This window comes from Parasteatoda tepidariorum, chromosome 4 (genome assembly GCF_043381705.1).
Source record: "Parasteatoda tepidariorum isolate YZ-2023 chromosome 4, CAS_Ptep_4.0, whole genome shotgun sequence".
NCBI lineage: Eukaryota > Metazoa > Arthropoda > Arachnida > Araneae > Theridiidae > Parasteatoda > Parasteatoda tepidariorum.
Window position 1 is genome coordinate 42,107,182 of NC_092207.1, and position 17,632 is coordinate 42,124,813.

The following is a 17,632-nucleotide window of genomic DNA, read 5'->3' on the forward strand; positions in this document are numbered from 1 at the left end:
TCATTCTAAAATTGTCATTGTATATATATATATATATATATATATAACACGAAAGAAACGAAACTGGCTCTGAGAGTTCAATGCAGATCAAGCTATGAATGATCTNTGTACTGTAATTATTTTTTTTTACTATAGTGGGAATATTTAAAATTATGCTGGTGTTTCATAATGACCATCCTGAATATATACATATTGAGAAGAAAAAGTATGGTCAAAATTCTATGATCCATGGGAACACCAAAACGATATATAATTCTTATCGAAGTGCTTCTGCAATGATTTTGGTAGAATTAGCAATAAAACATGGTTTAATAATGTGTGATAAAATTTTGCAAATGTGGTAAAATATGATAGTTTTGGTGTGATACCTTAGATCATGGCATAAAAACCATTTATTCTGTTAAATTTAGTCTTCAGTTTTGTATTTTTACTAAATGTGTGATAATAAAATATAAAATTTTGAAAACCAGAATTTCCAGTAAATCGTTGTATTATGAGCGGACAAATTACCAAAAGAACAGCCGAAATACCGTATTTTTTGGTTTTATTAACCATAATTATGGTTTTTTTTTACAAGAAATGTCATTACCATGCAGCATGACAATTTTACCAGAATTTTTTTATGTATGTAAATAAAATCACTATATCTTTAGTCTTTTCTAAAAATACGAATTATTTTAAAATAATTTGTTAAATGAAGAATTTTTTTTACCATGAAATTACTATTTCCTTCGGTAATTTCTAAACAAAAATTTTTTTAAACATTTTTCCTGAAGGAAGAATTTTGTTTTTTGACCGGAAATGGCATTGAATGGTGTTTCTTCTGAAAAAATTTGAATTATTGCTCCATTAATTTTGTTTTTTAGTACATGGCTTATTTTCTTGTTTCAATTGGAAAATATTATCACAACCATCATTGACGTAAATGGTGACGTAATGGTGATTGCTTACGCTTCTCTTAAGTGAATTAGTATAATTTCTGCACAAGTTTTGCTTTTTAATACGTTGCTTATTTTTGTCAACTTTAATTGGTTCCGATAATCAAAATTAATCAAGTATCAGTACGTTAATAATAGTATGATGAATTTTTACTCCTCCATTTCTCCATTAATTTTGCTGCCTTTTTTTTCAATTACAAATTATTTAAAATTTTTGACTTTAATAAAAATACTTTTTAAAAGTATAACTATGAACAAAAAAAAAACACGTGCTTTCTAATAATTCTAGAAATGTTAATTTGGGGACGTAATTCACCTATCCTTACCCATTCCAGTTGATCATAGAGTTTATCTGATAAATCAAATAAAACACTATTAAGTATCCTGAAGCGTGCAATAAACTCCTTTTGTTGATGAGAGCTATAATCTAGTAAATATCAAAGATGTAATCTTAAAAACATTCAGAAAAGAAAAATCGTCTGCAGTTTTATTTTTATTAATGGAAAATTCTGAACCAATGTGAAAATTCCATGTGTGAAACGTCTCTCTCGAACGATTCATTTGAAGTATTTTTAGAACGGAGGGGTTGAAACGGGCAGTACAACGGGCACTGTCTTAATTTCCGGACTCTAACATAAATAGTTCTGGAGTTATAAGAGAGAAAATTATAGACAAACTCTTTATTTTAGTATTAGAGGATCACTGAAAACCTGTTCTTCATACGCAGTGAAAACGAAAAAAAAGAAAAAAATTAATACTGAAGAACACAACGAAATCATGCACAAGACTAGACATAAATCAATACAATTAAGAAGACTAAAATTAATCCTTTTTTCTATCTAAGTATCATATTTTGTACTTACCGGTGGCTTAAGCATTTAAGAAAAAAATATTTTTAAAAGTTAATCCCATCAAAATAATAATTTACTGTATTCGGTATTATATGGAATTATATTGTTGCTTGAAACCAACTCATTTTAGTAGAAATCAATCACTATCAAGCGATTTTCCCCAGTATTTATCCCTTTCAAGGGATCGTAAAAAACCTCTCTCCACAGTATCTATATAAAAACTGCACAGTATTGCTGCAGTTATAACATTTACAAAATATATTAATATAATACATTGCCTCTATATTAGTACATTTGCTATCTATTAAAACTGCATCAATAGTGCCTATTTACAAAATCAATTAGGCATCACTTGCGTCACTAATAGTAAGTAGGTTTCTTGTAGGGGACTAGTTAAGTCTGGATATGGGCGTAAAGTGAATATAAACATTTTTAAAATAACTTTTTTTTTAATCGGTCAAATTTCCACTGTGAGGTTGGGGATTGATTGGCAACACTGTTACCCTCTTCTATGCGTAGTTGCATAATCATAATCGTATTTTAGAAGAAATTTGTAAAAGAAGGTTTTCAAGGTAAAAAAGAGAAAAACTTTCAAATTTTTCTCTTTACTTTTTTTTTAACATATATATTTTTTGAATTTCAACATAAGGTGATAATATTTTATAAACTATACTGTTTTATTTTTATCTATTTTTCTATTAATTTTGACCCTGTACAGTTTCAATTAATCAGCATTTAGCTAGCATAAACAAGCACCTGTCTTCGTAAAGCTAATGTAGATATAGAATGTAGACGTAGATATAGAAATTATGATACTCTATTCTTAAAAAAGATAGACATTGCTAATCTAATCATGCGTCCTTCTTTTTTTTTTCGAAAAGAAAGACATTTTTCAAATTTAAACTAAAAAAGAAATAGTTACCAAGCTTCGATCGCCATGAACAGATAGAATTACAAAGACTGCTCTCCAATATACATTTAAAATTGATAATCAAATTTTTTGATAAAATAGAAAAAAATTAAATATTATTCAAATCAATTAAGTTGAATAAAGATTTTCAAATGAATTGGTTTACTTTCAAAATTTCGTTCTTAATATTGTCAAAATACTCTATAATAAATTAGTATTTTAAATTAAATGTGTTAATATTTATTCTCCAATAAGGCTTACATTGATAAATTTGGCTTTAGATATAGCTTTCTGAATTAATTTATTAATAATATTTATTAGTAACTACTTAATTAATTTATTAAGTTCGCCCACACTAGCCCCAAAGCTCTAGGTGAAGCGACGAGAGGGGGCATGAGCAACCCTTTTTGAAAGCCTTATTGGACGCTGTGTACCCCCTAAAAAAACCGTACAAAATTATTTTGGATTTACTAAACTATTTTACAGTTTCAGATATAAACCAAAATACAAATAAACTTCCAAATTATAATTAAATAATTTACTTCTGACGAAAATTTTTACCTCCAATACTTATTTTATTTACTTTCCAAAACTATTGAATTTTTTTAAGTCATTGTTTTAAAAAAATACTGAACTGTAACAAATTTAAATAAAAATTAATTTGGAGCTATTCCCAAATTAACATTAATAATATAAATTAAGTTTTCTTAGTTTGCTTAATTCCTTACTTCTATATATATAAAAATCTCTTGTCACAGTTTTAGTGGTTAAACTCCTCCTAAACGGCTGGATCGATTTTGATAAAATTTTATATGTATATTCAGTAGGTATGAGAATAGGTTTATAACTAATTTTTTTTCATTTTTTGGACAGATTCAACGTATATTTTAAATATATCTTTATTTAAACTATTCCAAACCAGACATAGAAACATAATTAATCAAAAGTAATATTCACGCATATTGCAACAAGTCATATTAAACTTTAATACTTATGCTCGCCCTTAAAAGAAGAGCATCAAATATATTTGCAAGTATGTGAATAAAGGCAGTGATATGGCAGTATTTCGAGTTGAAAATACCAATGTGACTGCTCTTCCAGTGAATAACAACGACGAAATAACGCTCTACCAAATTGGCCGGTACATCAGCTCCAATTAGGCTGTTTAGCGTAACTTTGGATTCCCAATTCATGATCCAACCATTATTCATTTACCCGTCCATCTTGAAAACGGTCAGAGCGTATACTTCACGAACGAGACAGCGATTGACCGAGCTATAAATCCACCGAAAACTACACTTACCGAATTTTTTTCGAATTATGCAATCGTGCGGATGCTTTTGGTGCCTTTGCACGGACATTACTCTACTCAGAAGTACCACACTATTTCACATGGGCTCAAACAAAAAAAAATGGACACCCCGCAAGCAAGGCACACCAGTTGAAGTATGTTCCGGTTTATTCAAATCAAACGCCTTGGGGAGAGTATTTACAGTCAATCCAAGGCAGACTGAGTGCTTTTATCATCGACTGTTGTTGGTTAATGTCACCGGCTCATTGTCATTTCAAGATATACGTTAAGTCGATGGACATCAGCATCCAACGTATAAAGATGTATGCCTTACACTCTGCTTGATGGAAGACGACAACCAGTGGGTATGTATGCTTGCTGAAGCAGCATTGAACTGTACTGCAAAGCAAATTCGTCTACTATTCGCTATAGTACTAACTACATGTTTCCCGGACCGAATCGAAACTTTATGGGATAATCACAAAGATTTGATGACTGATGATGTACGGTATCACCATCGCACACGTTGCAACGATCTAACGATAGCATTCATCGATGCTATGTACAATGAAGCACTGATTGCTATTGAGGATCTTTGCATTATTATTGCCAAGTATCCATGTGCTGAAACATTCTCAAAACAATTGTTAGATATCGGTGATGGAAAAGTTACTAAGGATGAAACTGGATGCACAAAATTACCGGACGATTTCTGCACAATCATTGATTCACAGGATGCTCTCATTAACCTAATATTTCCAGATTTACACACGCAATACATTAATCATGAGTGGCTTGCAGAAAGGACGATTTTAGCAGCAAAAAGTGTGGACGTCAACGAATTGAATCTGAAGATACAACAATTATTGCCAGGTAACTAGGTGAAATATAAATCCGTTGATGCAGTTTGCGATCCTATTGAAGCTGCATATTTTCCAACAGAGTTTTTAAACTCATTGGATTTACCAGGCATACCACCGAATAATTTAGTACTTAAAGTTGGGTCTCCGGTTATTTTGCTTCGTAATTTGTACCCACCACAGCTGTGCAACGGCACGCGATTAGTCGTTAAAAAATTAATGAACAACGTTATCGAAGTCATTATTTTAAATGGCAAATTCTGGGGTGAGAGTGTATTACTGCCACGAATCCCTATTATGCCCACAGATGTGCCAATTCAATTTAAACGCATTCAGTTCCCCATTAGATTGGCCTTTGCAATGACTATTAATAAATCTCAAGGCCAAACAATGTCTGTTTGTGGCTTAGATTTGAGCACACCATGTTTTTCACACGGACAATTATACGTGGAATGCTCTCAAATGGGCAAACCATCCAGTTTATTTGTGTTAGCTAAAGACGGAATAACAAAAAATATTGTACACTCTATTGCCCTAAGAGATTAATATTTTCGGAATTCGTAGTATATACAATTTATTAAAAAAAAGTTACAATAAATTAAAAAAAAATATTATTTGGTGTGTTGTTATTTTCACCTTTCGTCATCGTTCACAGCGCTCCATGCCTCTGCCACTCACATACCACCTACGCACACACTTACAATTAATAAGATATATTTTCCTACTCTAGAAATAATTCATTTGGCAAAACAACGTTTGCCGGGTCAGCTAGTGTCTTAATAAATTCAGTATGATTAAAAATATTAATCATATTACAGGGTGCTTGTCGTTTTTAAAAAGTGCTTAAAGGTTATTATTTTCGGTTTTTAAAAGCCCTTAAAGGTGCTTTTTTCACTAGGTGCTTTTAAAGAGTGCTTAAATTATCCATTTCTTAAATTCTTTCTTAACTTAATGCGTCAAAACCTGTATAAAAATGTTAAAAATTGACGAAATCAGATAAAACACTGTCAAAAATCTGGGACAAGTTTCATTTATAATATTGAGATTTATTTTTAGACATTAAATGATGCACAATATTTGCATTATAAGCTATTGTCGTTATAATTCACATTAATATATCATTTATAAAAAAAATATATATATGCAATTCACTACAAAATGAAAAAAATTGTAATTGCCACAGGTTACCTATTGGCAAAATGATTGCTGTCTAATTGTTTGTTTTTTTTTTCTTTTTTTTCGGAAAATGAACTTTTCTGTGTTTTCATTTTGGACTTCTTAACCTGTTAATCCTGAACTGCTCAGTACACAATTCCGCAGACAAATGCATCTCAGACACATTCTGTGTAAATTCTTTTGATGACTGAATAGAGATTGAACAGCCAATCAAGATAAATATTAGCATTTTTCGGATTGGTACAATGGTGTTTGGTGGAGATTATAAGCAGACACCGGTTTCGGATTCACAAGTTCATACAAAAATATAATTAGAAATCTAGGTTGTTGTTGTTTTTTCCAATTTTACATGAATAGGGAATGAATCATTTATATTGCGTGGAAAACAGTCTACGGTCTTTTGCAAGTTATTGGGTACGTTGAGAATGGATCCTTTTATCCCTAACTGATGATCAACACCCAGTTCACGTATTTGCATGAAAGGGGTTCGGAGAGTCGCCATTCGCTCTTCGGTAGGGAACAATTCTCTCAACCACTTTGGTACTTTTGTTAGGGACTGGCATCATGCTTCCGTTTGCGAACTGAATACTTTCGTTTTTCCGCTTGTGTGTAAGGCTTTGGCTTTTTCAGCCTTGGTAAGTTTAGGCCATGGGGCATCTTTTTTTTCTTGCTTCAGCTCTAACCTTTGGGACCGTGTCCATCAGTTTGGGACCCTCTTTATTTGTGATATGTATTTGAATTAGTATTGAAAACGATCCAATTTGAAATGTAGGTTAGAATTTCTGATTCTTAATTAAATCAATAAAAACAAAAATATCGTGCGAAATTCTCTTTCATTCACAACTCAAGAAGTATCTATGGGATCTCTCGGGTCCCAAATCTCCAAAGTAAACTCACCAACTTAATCTATAGCAAAATTGAAAGTAAAAAAAGAATTCTAAAAAAATTATCTAACAGCAGCGGTCGCCATTGCAACGCAAGCACACTGTTTACTATAACTCTTGATTATTGTAGTTGAATAGTGAGGACACCATCAAACCCAAACCAAGACCCATTTTGCCAATGGGTAATAAATACCAAATTTAATTAAGCATCATTCAAGCGAACTGGAGATCATCATATGTAAGATAACTTTTTAAGCTCACCTAAATAATTTTGTACTATTCTCCATTAATTTTGCTTTTCATTACATAGATTATTATTTTCTATTAAAAAACAATTTTTGATTTAAAGTTATTTAGTTTTATAGAAACATTTTTTTAAATCCCATTTGGTGATTTCCATCTAGAAACTGATGTAAAAAGTTTAAACTCAAGGAACTTATTGTTTTTGTCTCGACTAGAGGTAACTTGTACGATCTGGCAAAAGTATTTTTCATTTTATAATTTTTTTTCATATTTAATTTTATTTTATTTATTTAGTAATTAAATTACTTATTTATTTATATGCATACTCTCTTACTTCTTCATTGTTCAAANTGGGCTGAGATAATTACTTTTCGTGCACTCCTATTTCAAATGCGCTGACGCACTTCCCATAAGCTTAAGCTTGCTTACATTTTATATTAGCTTTTTATTGGGCTTTTTATTTATTTTTTTTCATTTTTTTTTATTTTGTATTTCATTTTTTTTATTTTCTTTTATATTATTATTTATTTATTTTATATTATGTATTAATCCAAGAAAAATCTAATACTTTTCATGCCCTCCTATTTCAAATGCTTTGACGTACTTCGCTCAAGCTTGTGCTTGCTGACTTTTTATATTAATTTTTCATTCAATCTTTTCTTTCATTTTTTATCTATTTTTATTTTATTTTTTTCATTTTATTTATTTTTTTTTATATTATTTTCAGTTCGTATTTTATTTTTTATTTGATTTTTACTTCTTAATTTTTTTCTTATTTTACTTTTTTATTTATTTTTGTTTTCCTTTTATCTTTTTTTATTTATTTTTTGATTTTATAATTTTTTTTCATATTTAATTTTATTTTATTTATTCATTAATCAAATTATTTATTTATTTACATACCTACTTACTTACCTTCTATTTCTTCATTGTTCAAAATGCCAAAAACAGAGTTTGTAAAGATAGCATTCTTGACAACCAAACATTTTTTTCTCTATGTGTAACAGATCATTGAGAGGAGTTCATTCCGTCGGCATGGAAGTCACTAAACTGGAATATCGAAACCAACTGATCCAGCTTTCTTTGGCAGCGCCAGAAATACCACTAGAAGTCATCAAGCTTGCTCCTGAAATCGAAGTTAGGCTAAAAGATTCTGATTCAAAAGTTGATGCAAGGAACATCATTAAAGTCAAGTTAAAATTTATCCCCCACCTATTTTTAGGAGCCGTGAATTGTTTTTATATTTATTCATCCTATAAAGAACTTGTAGATGGAGTTAAACATCAACATTCAGACTTACTAAGAGATATGGCCAAGAAAGCTGATATACATATGCGAAAAATGCATATATTTATGAACCGATGCAAGGGATCTAAACAGCTGACCGATGCAACAGTTAAATAAAACAGTATTTCTAGATAATTAGGCAATAGATAATTACAGCAGTTTATTCAATTATGAGCTTATCACTTATTAGTGATTATTAATCTCTAAAAATTTATAATCAATTTTCATGGCCTAATTCGTAATCATGTTACGATTGTTTTTGTTTTTTTATATTTGTTGAATAGTCTGAACTTATAATATTTTAATTTTAAAGCAATATATATGATATGCATGTTCAAGGACTGCCTTTATAAAAATCAATAATAAAAAATTAAGAGTTATCCTGTGTGTGTGTCTGTGTATCTCTGTTATAACTATAGAACTGTTTTTACCAGCGTCCAGAGATTTGATCAGTGATTAAAATGGGTAATTTTACCCCCAATCCTAAAAACTGTTTTCAAAATTTAAATATATCGTTCGGGAGAGAGCTTGAAAAATAGAATTTTCTGCATGGTTTTGAACTAGCCATTGATACAATTAAATCAGCAGACGATACCTTTTCAAAAACTATTTTAAAGACGACATCATTGACGTTTGCTAGCTTATATCACTGATGATAAAAAAGAAAGTGCAATGCATGTAATGTTTTGTTCTTTTTTATTCGTTATAACTCAAAAACTCAATTTATCAATAGACAAACTACGTCACCACATTAGCATTTCTAAAATTATCTAAAACGACGTGTTTATTTTGTTCTTAATTGCACTTTTAAAACATATTTCTATGAAACTAAATAACTCAAAGTTAACGGTAATTGAAATAAGTAAATAAGATATGTACTGAAAAGCAAAATTAGTCTGACGATAATACTATTTCGTTTAAGTGAAGAGTAAAAAATCACCATACTATCATTGATGCCAATGATGCCTGAGTAATTGCTGTAACAGGTACTAATTAAAATTGAAAAATATAAGCTATGTATCAAAAAGCAAAATTAATGAAAACATTGTACTAATTTATTCTAGCAGAAGCTACCAGATTAACTAATTTATTATGGTTACCTATGATGCTTAATTCTTTTTTTTTGCAACGGGTATTAATTGAGGTAAAAAATAAACTTTATACCTACTAAAGAGTAACAATATTTGAAAAACACTTATTCATTTATTCTTCTAAGGAAGGGAACCGTAAAAAAATCACCGCTTTGTTAGTGACTCCTATGATGCTTTCTTATTTTGGTAATACATGCCAAATAAAATAAAAAAACAAGCTATGTTCTCAAAAGCAAAATTAATATAAAAATGGCATTAATTCGTTCCAGAGAAACGTAAAAGATCGTCATACTATTATTGACGCCAATGATGTTCTGTTACATGTGGTAATAGGCACTATTGGTGTTATGGTAGTTGTTGCAGTTTAAATTTTACATCGAATTATGTTACTATATTTGGTGCCTATTGTATTGTATTAATGTATCTGATACCTATTAAAATTGAATCAATATTGCGCAGTTTTAATAGAGATACTATGAAAGAAGGTTTAATGGCCCCGTGATAAGGATTAGTACTATAAAAAATAGCTTGAGTCTGATAAATTTTGACTGACAAGAATTGGCTTCAATCAACAGTATCATGCCAAATGATACTGAATATAGTTAATTGTTATTTTGTTGAGATAAATTATTAAAACTTTGTTCTTAAAATTTGTTCCTGACCTGGTATTGTTGCTCAGTATTAATTTATTGACTATTTTCTTTTGTTTCACCCCTTAAAAAGAACGGGAATTCAGCTAGCATGAAATTTTTAAAAAAAAGTATTATTGCTACGTTGTTTTATTCTTTTTCACAAATAATTCATACCTAACTGCTTTTTAAACACATCGTCTGAGAATTTAGGGTAATTTGTAGTAAAAATTGTTTTTTGATAGATATATTAAGGTATTTTTCTTACATTTATGATTTTTTTGGTATCGAATCATTTTGTATAAATTTTTTCTACTATATTTTCCTTTTTATATTGTAACTTTTAATATTTCTGGTAACTTTATTTTCGTATTTACATTTTTACTTTTTCCCCTTAAACATATATTTTTGATAAAAATTAAATTCGATTATTTTTAATGTAAGTATTTAATATAATATGTAAAGTTATTGCAAAAAAAAATATTTCAATAAGAAATTCCTGTTTATTTAAAGAAAAATCTACATTTTTTAATATTTTTTAAGGGCATTTCAAGGATTTTTGCAAGATAAGTATTCTAGCAATTATTTGTTAAGTTTATCATTTGATCGAAACATCGTCCGTCATACAAAGATTATGAGGAACACATATTCTCTAAAAGGGGGAAAAATCTTTTTTTCATCTTTATCTTTCTTTTGCATAACATTTATTCTAAATTTTCGATTTCATTGAATCAAAAAATAATTTCACAACTAATTCTGAGAAAATAAATAGGAAACAATGTTTATTCTACGTTTTGAAAAGTCTTCCTTCCCGCTAAAAAAAATTGAGAGGAAGTGAAAGGTAATTATAAGAAATGCTATCAATTTCTGAAGCGATCATACTGAATGTGATTGTTTTGATTATGTCCCCAGATTTCTTAAAAATGTTTTTCTTTCCTAGCCACTTCAGAAACAATAAAAAAGTTTTTATTGTAGTTGTTGTCGTTGGCCATGAAGGCCCAGGGTGCGATTGTTCTTGTTATCCAGTGGCGCCATCCATGGAGAAGAATTCAAACTTCTTCCACAACCATACGTCACACTCGTTTATAGGCCGGACTCATTCACATATCCTTTCATTCATCAACAGATCGTAATTTTTACCTGCACCAGTTTTACGTGCACCAATCACCAGTTACTACAAGAGAGTCTTCGGCCGGCTGGGCTCGAACTCGCGTTCTCACGAACGAGAGTTCAGCACGCTAGCAACCTGGTTATCCCGACCTTTATCACTGTAGTAATCAGAAATACCTAATCTTAGTGTCGTAATCAGTATCGCTCAGTTCAAAAATGTATGCATAAGAAGAAAGGAAAAATACTTGAAAATTTAGCATTTAGCGAATTTCCAGAATTCTTTATGACTAAGAAGAAACATTACGACAAACTAAAGCTATGTCATTATAAAGTAAAAAGCATATTTAAAAAGAAACAAGAATAAGATTACACTGCTCGTTAAACTACAACTTATATTAATTACTTGTTTCAAATAAAATACAGCCTAATAAAATCAAATACATATACCCAGAACGCAACTTATTTATTTATTCGGTATTACATATTCATTAGAATCTTCATTTTAAGGTTTGATGATTGCAAAATACGTGTTATAAGCCCTAATCAAAATGAAGAACCGATAGCAGAGATTAGAAGAGGATATCATACGAAAACATCCAAGGTTGCAGTGGGAATCGAACCCGCTGCGCTGCCACCACACTACAGAGCGTTTGGCAGAGGGACAAGACCACACTAATGTTGAATCCTCTGTAAAACTCCTCCCCAAAAAATTTTCTATATTTTCGTTATTTCAATGAGCTTCAATAATAAATAAAAAATTACAAAATATAACTTTTAAAAAAAATTTAAATTAGAATAAAAATTTTATGATTTTGGGTAGTTGTGACATCAAGTCACAAGTTTAATTTAATTTTGGTATAATTTCGTTAATTCATGATACAAATCCTTATTTGCTGATCTAATTCTTCTCGCCCCTTAATCTGTAGTGCAATGGGGACTTTCTCCCCCTGACTTTNTTTCCCCTTTAACATATATTTTTGATAAAAATTAAATTCGATTATTTTTAATATAAGTATTTAATATAATATGTAAAGTTATTGCAAAAAAATATTTCAATTAGAAATTCCTGTTTATTTAAAGAAAAATCTACATTTTTTTATATTTTTTAAGGGCATTTCAAGGATTTTTGCAAGATAAGTATTCTAGCAATTATTTGTTAAGTTTATCATTTGATCGAAACATCGTCCGTCATACAAAGATTATGAGGAACACATATTCTCTAAAAGGGGGAAAAATCTTTTTTTCATCTTTATCTTTCTTTTGCATAACATTTATTCTAAATTTTCGATTTCATTGAATCAAAAAATAATTTCACAACTAATTCTGAGAAAATAAATAGGAAACAATGTTTATTCTACGTTTTGAAAAGTCTTCCTTCCCGCTAAAAAAAATTGAGAGGAAGTGAAAGGTAATTATAAGAAATGCTATCAATTTCTGAAGCGATCATACTGAATGTGATTGTTTTGATTATGTCCCCAGATTTCTTAAAAATGTTTTTTTTCCTAGCCACTTCAGGAACAATAAAAAAGTTTTTATTGTAGTTGTTGTCGTTGGCCATGAAGGCACAGGGTGCTATTGTTCTTGTTATCCAGTGGCACCATCCATGGAGAAGAATTCAAACTTCTTCTACAACCATACGTCACACTCGTTTATAGGTCGGACTCATTCATATATCCTTTCATTCATCATTAGATCGTAATTTTTACATGCACCAGTTTTACGTGCACCAGTTACTACAAGAGAGTCTTCGGCCGGCTGGGCTCGAACTCCCGTTCTCACGAACGAGAGTCCAGCGCCCTAGCAACCTGGTTATCTCGACCTTCATCACTGTAGTAATCAGAAATACTAATCTTAGTGTAGTAATCATTATTACTCATTCCAAAATTTCAAAAATGTATGCATAAGAAGAAAAGAAAAATACTTGAAAATTTAGCATTTAGTGAATTTCAAGAATTCTTTATGACTGAGAAAAAACATTATGGCAAATTAAAGCTATTCATTATACAATAAAAAGCATATTTAAAAAAAAATAAGAGTAATATTTACACTACTTGTTAAATTACGACTTATATTAATAACTTTGCTTCAAATAAAATAGAACCTAATAAAATCAAATACATATACCCAGAACACAGCTTATTTATTAATTCACTATTACATATTCATAGGAATCTTCATTTTAAGGTTTGATGAATGCAAAATACGTCTTATAAGACGTAATCAAATTGAAGAACCGGTAGCAGAGATTGGAAGAGGATATCACACGGGAACATCCAGGGTTGCAGTGGGAATCGAACCCGCTGCCTCCACACTACAGAGCGTTTGGCAGAACGACAAGTACACACTGTTGTAGAATCCCCTGTAGAACCCCACCCTAAAGAATTTTCTACATTTTCGTTATTTCAATGAGCTTCAATCAGAAATTGAAAATTACAAAACATAATTTGTAAAAAAAATTAAAATTAGAATAAAAATTTTACCATTTTGGGTAGTAAATTCCCTAAATTTATTTATATTACTGCTATGAATTTGGAATAGCTGTTTATGTATATTTTCTCAATTTTCGCTTATTTTTAGTCAGCATTACTAATTATACAAATGGCGCAAAAGGTCAAAAAGAAGAAAAACCACACTTTCGTAAAATTGAAAAAAGTTTGTAATCTAATTTATTAGTGTTTAAAATGTTATTCGAATTTTACATTATCTGAGTTAATTGAAAGATGCGAAAATTGAGATTTATTAATTGATGTTGTTCATTTTTATCTAGGTATTATATATGCGTCTCTCCAATTGGTGATTTTTAAAAAGTTTAAACTTTTAAGCTATGTGTGTGTTTTAAGCTATTATCTAATATATATAATTCTCTTGCGTGGCTCCCAAATTTCGGCTGTTTTTCTCTTCCACTGGTGGCAACAGTTTTTATTTTTAAAGAAGTACTTTGTACAACTAAATAAGATTCTTTTCACAGCACTTAAATATTTACTTTATTTTCCTCATATATACAGAGAACAGTCGGCAAAAGAATTCTGTTAGGTTAAAAAACATTTCGCTAAAAAAAATAACGAATTCTAAAAGAAATAAAAATAAACAACTTAAAAAAGAAAAATGCTGTTGCTAGCCATAGAATTTTTTGAAAGTTAACTTACCAACATAAATCAAAATGACATAGAAGCGCAACTAGATCAAAATTATGATACCTGAGCACTTGACGTAACAAATCCTTCAATTCTATAAGTGTTGTATCGCCAAATGCCCAGATAATATTGAAATGTACAGGTTTAGAATTTTCTACAGTGAAAAGTTTCCGGAACTTCAGTATTCTAAAGCTAGACGTTAAGAACGTGCGAAAGCAGTTACGTGGGTTGGCGAGCGCCAGCTAGCAGGGGGCGAAGCCTCCTAATTATTATTGTGCTATGTATCCTTTCCAAGCCCTGATGATTCTTTACGACAATGGTTACAGCTTCGCTTTGAGTGCAAGACACTAAACTGTGGCTTTTTGTATTTCACTTGGCGAAAGAGCTTCGAAAAGTATTGTTTCTTCACCCTAAAATGTAGTTCGTCAAACTTTATTCAGTTTTTCGGATTTGGTGAATCCAAAGCGACATAGACAATTTTTTTATACATATTATTTTATAACCAAAAGAAGTAAATTTTTAAAAAAACAATTTAGCTTGCTTCAAGTGGGATATTTCAGGTACCTTTCTTGTTAGAACCCTGTGCAATAACTGTAGGAAATTTAACATTTTCTGCTTAACGCTGTTTTTCGAAGCTCTGTCACCAAGAAAAATTAAAAAAGGCATAATTTAAGTGCCTTACACTTGATTCAATGCGATGACTTTAGTATATAAATATAATTTTATTTTGTAGAGTTATCTGGGCTATAGAGCAGATAAAAAATTTAAATATTTTAAAAGTTATTAAACTTTTTTTAAAAATTTTAATAGCTTTTCTAATCTAATTTGGCGACATTTTTCCACTTAGATAAAAATTATCAGAATCACTGCCGTATTCTGAGTTTTTGTAAATTTTTATGAGCCAAGGTAATGCAGCATGAGAGTAAATTTTTAAATAAAAAATTAGACCGCTAACACTTTTAATTTTTACAAAACTGTGACTTTTCTCTATATTGACGATTTGCTCCACTTTCAAAATAAGCATAGACAGCGCTGATTTTAGATAGACCAAACTTAACCCAACAGTCATGAGTAACAGTTGTAAACTCACAGCAGTTGTAAAAATAGATTATTATTAGCAACAAAAAAAAGAGCTTCTTTTCATATTACGACAAATCCTTCGAAAAACAGCCATGAAATATTTTATAACTGATAGGCTAAAAGCAAACAATATTCACAAAAAATGACCCTAAATCCATGCTCTCGAAAACTCAAATATTTCTTAATATTATAAACGTAAATATTTTTAAATATTATGTAGTAGTTCTGCGATCTGAATGAAGCTTTTAAATCTATATTAAATTAATAATACAGTCAAGAATATGCAGGCCCACAAATGTGTACCTTGGTACGTATGGCGAAACTTATGACTGCGTCAGGGCTCGAAAAAACTCAGAACTTTTACCCGTCCCCGAGGACAGCTTGTTCAACAATGTACCCGTCCTCCTTTGAAACTAACCCGTAGCTTCTAAATAAATAAAAATATAATTTTCTCTTATTTATTACAAACATTTATCTAAATTGCACAATGAATTAGTAGTTACTGGGATTACAAATACTAGGATTACAATATACAGTAATAAAAGAAATACTAGGTTACTAATAGTAACCTAGTATTTCTTTTATGAAATAATTTAAATGACAAAGATCAAGTTATTTGGAATGTCAATTTTTCCGAGGGTACTGCGTTATTTAAATGAATCAAATATGACGTTTGCCAGTTCCACAATTAAGCCAACGATTTACAGTGGTTTCTGCACAGAAATCTGAAAGGGGTTTTCCATTTAGGAAGATTTTCATAATTGCATTTAACGCTTCTTGTTTATCAATTCCACCATGCGCAGTATGTTGCTGTATTGTGGGTCATTCTGCTGCATTAGGTCCTTATAAATGGTTTGGGGTCGGAGGGCTGAAGTTTTCTGGTTTTTAACGATGTTATGTATCTTAAATTTTTGACCGCCGAGGACGGGTGGTTTTTCGAGCCCTGGACTATGTAGTATTCAAGTGAAATCTCATAGTATTATAAGTATTTCATTTTATAGTATCTATTTAGATAATATTTTTATGTGTATTTTAATTGTTTTACATTAAGGAACATACATACATCTAATAACATTGAGTTATTTTTTTTCTCCATAATTTTCAAATTTTACCCCTCACCCTTTCTTTTTACACTTTCATAACTTCTGAAAGCACACTACAAGAAAATTTATGGATTTACCCTTACTGATACATTCGTACACGTTTAAGCTTTCTGAGGATACCAATAGATACAGAACATGCAAATTATTTGGGTACCCGTTTGGGGCTAGTTATTTGGATTTCCATGTAAGCTGAAGTGGTTTTCGAAAAATGACGATAAATCCATGCTTTCGAAAATGTAAAAATATTATATAATTTAGTTATTCTGAAACAAATTATTTTTCTTGTGAAAGAATAATTCTGTGATATGTGTGAAGCTTTTAAATTTATATTTATTTAATATTTAAAAATAATACAGTCCAGAATATGCAGGTCCGTGCATGTGTATCTCGGTACATATGGCGAATTTTATGACTGTGTAGTAGTCAAGTGAAATTTTATAGTATTATAAGTATTTAATTTTACTTCCATTTACATAATATTTTTATGTGTATTCTAATTAATTGTTTTATATTAAGGTACACACATACAATTAATAACTTTGAATTTTTGCGGTTTTTCCATAATTTTGAAATTTTATCCCCATAAATTAAATATTTTTTATAATTAATATTGTATTCTTTTCAATAATTATACATTTTGCGTGGTTTGCATGATTAAAACAGTTTTGAAATAGTTTCATATTTTGTTTATCTCATTGTGGGGAAAGGACTTATAAACCATGCCAACCTTCATCTGTCAAAACGTACCCCAAAGCAGCATTTTGTTCACCGGATTTTGACCGCTTGTGGTGAGAGCTGTATTAAGTTCACCGAGTTTTGAGCATGTTTTGGAAAGGTCGAGTTTTCTGCGTGAGGGCTGTATCAAGTTCACGGTTGTATGCGTGGTCGTTCCTGTGTTGCTATTAGTAGTTGAGTGTGTGCAGGATCCCGATGCGTGTAATTGAGACAGAGAAGCAACAGCGTGAGGAAGGCAATGACCCAGTCACAAATAGCAATTTCACTGTTCAATGTGGACCGTCTATTGAAGTAGGCGAAGTATATATAT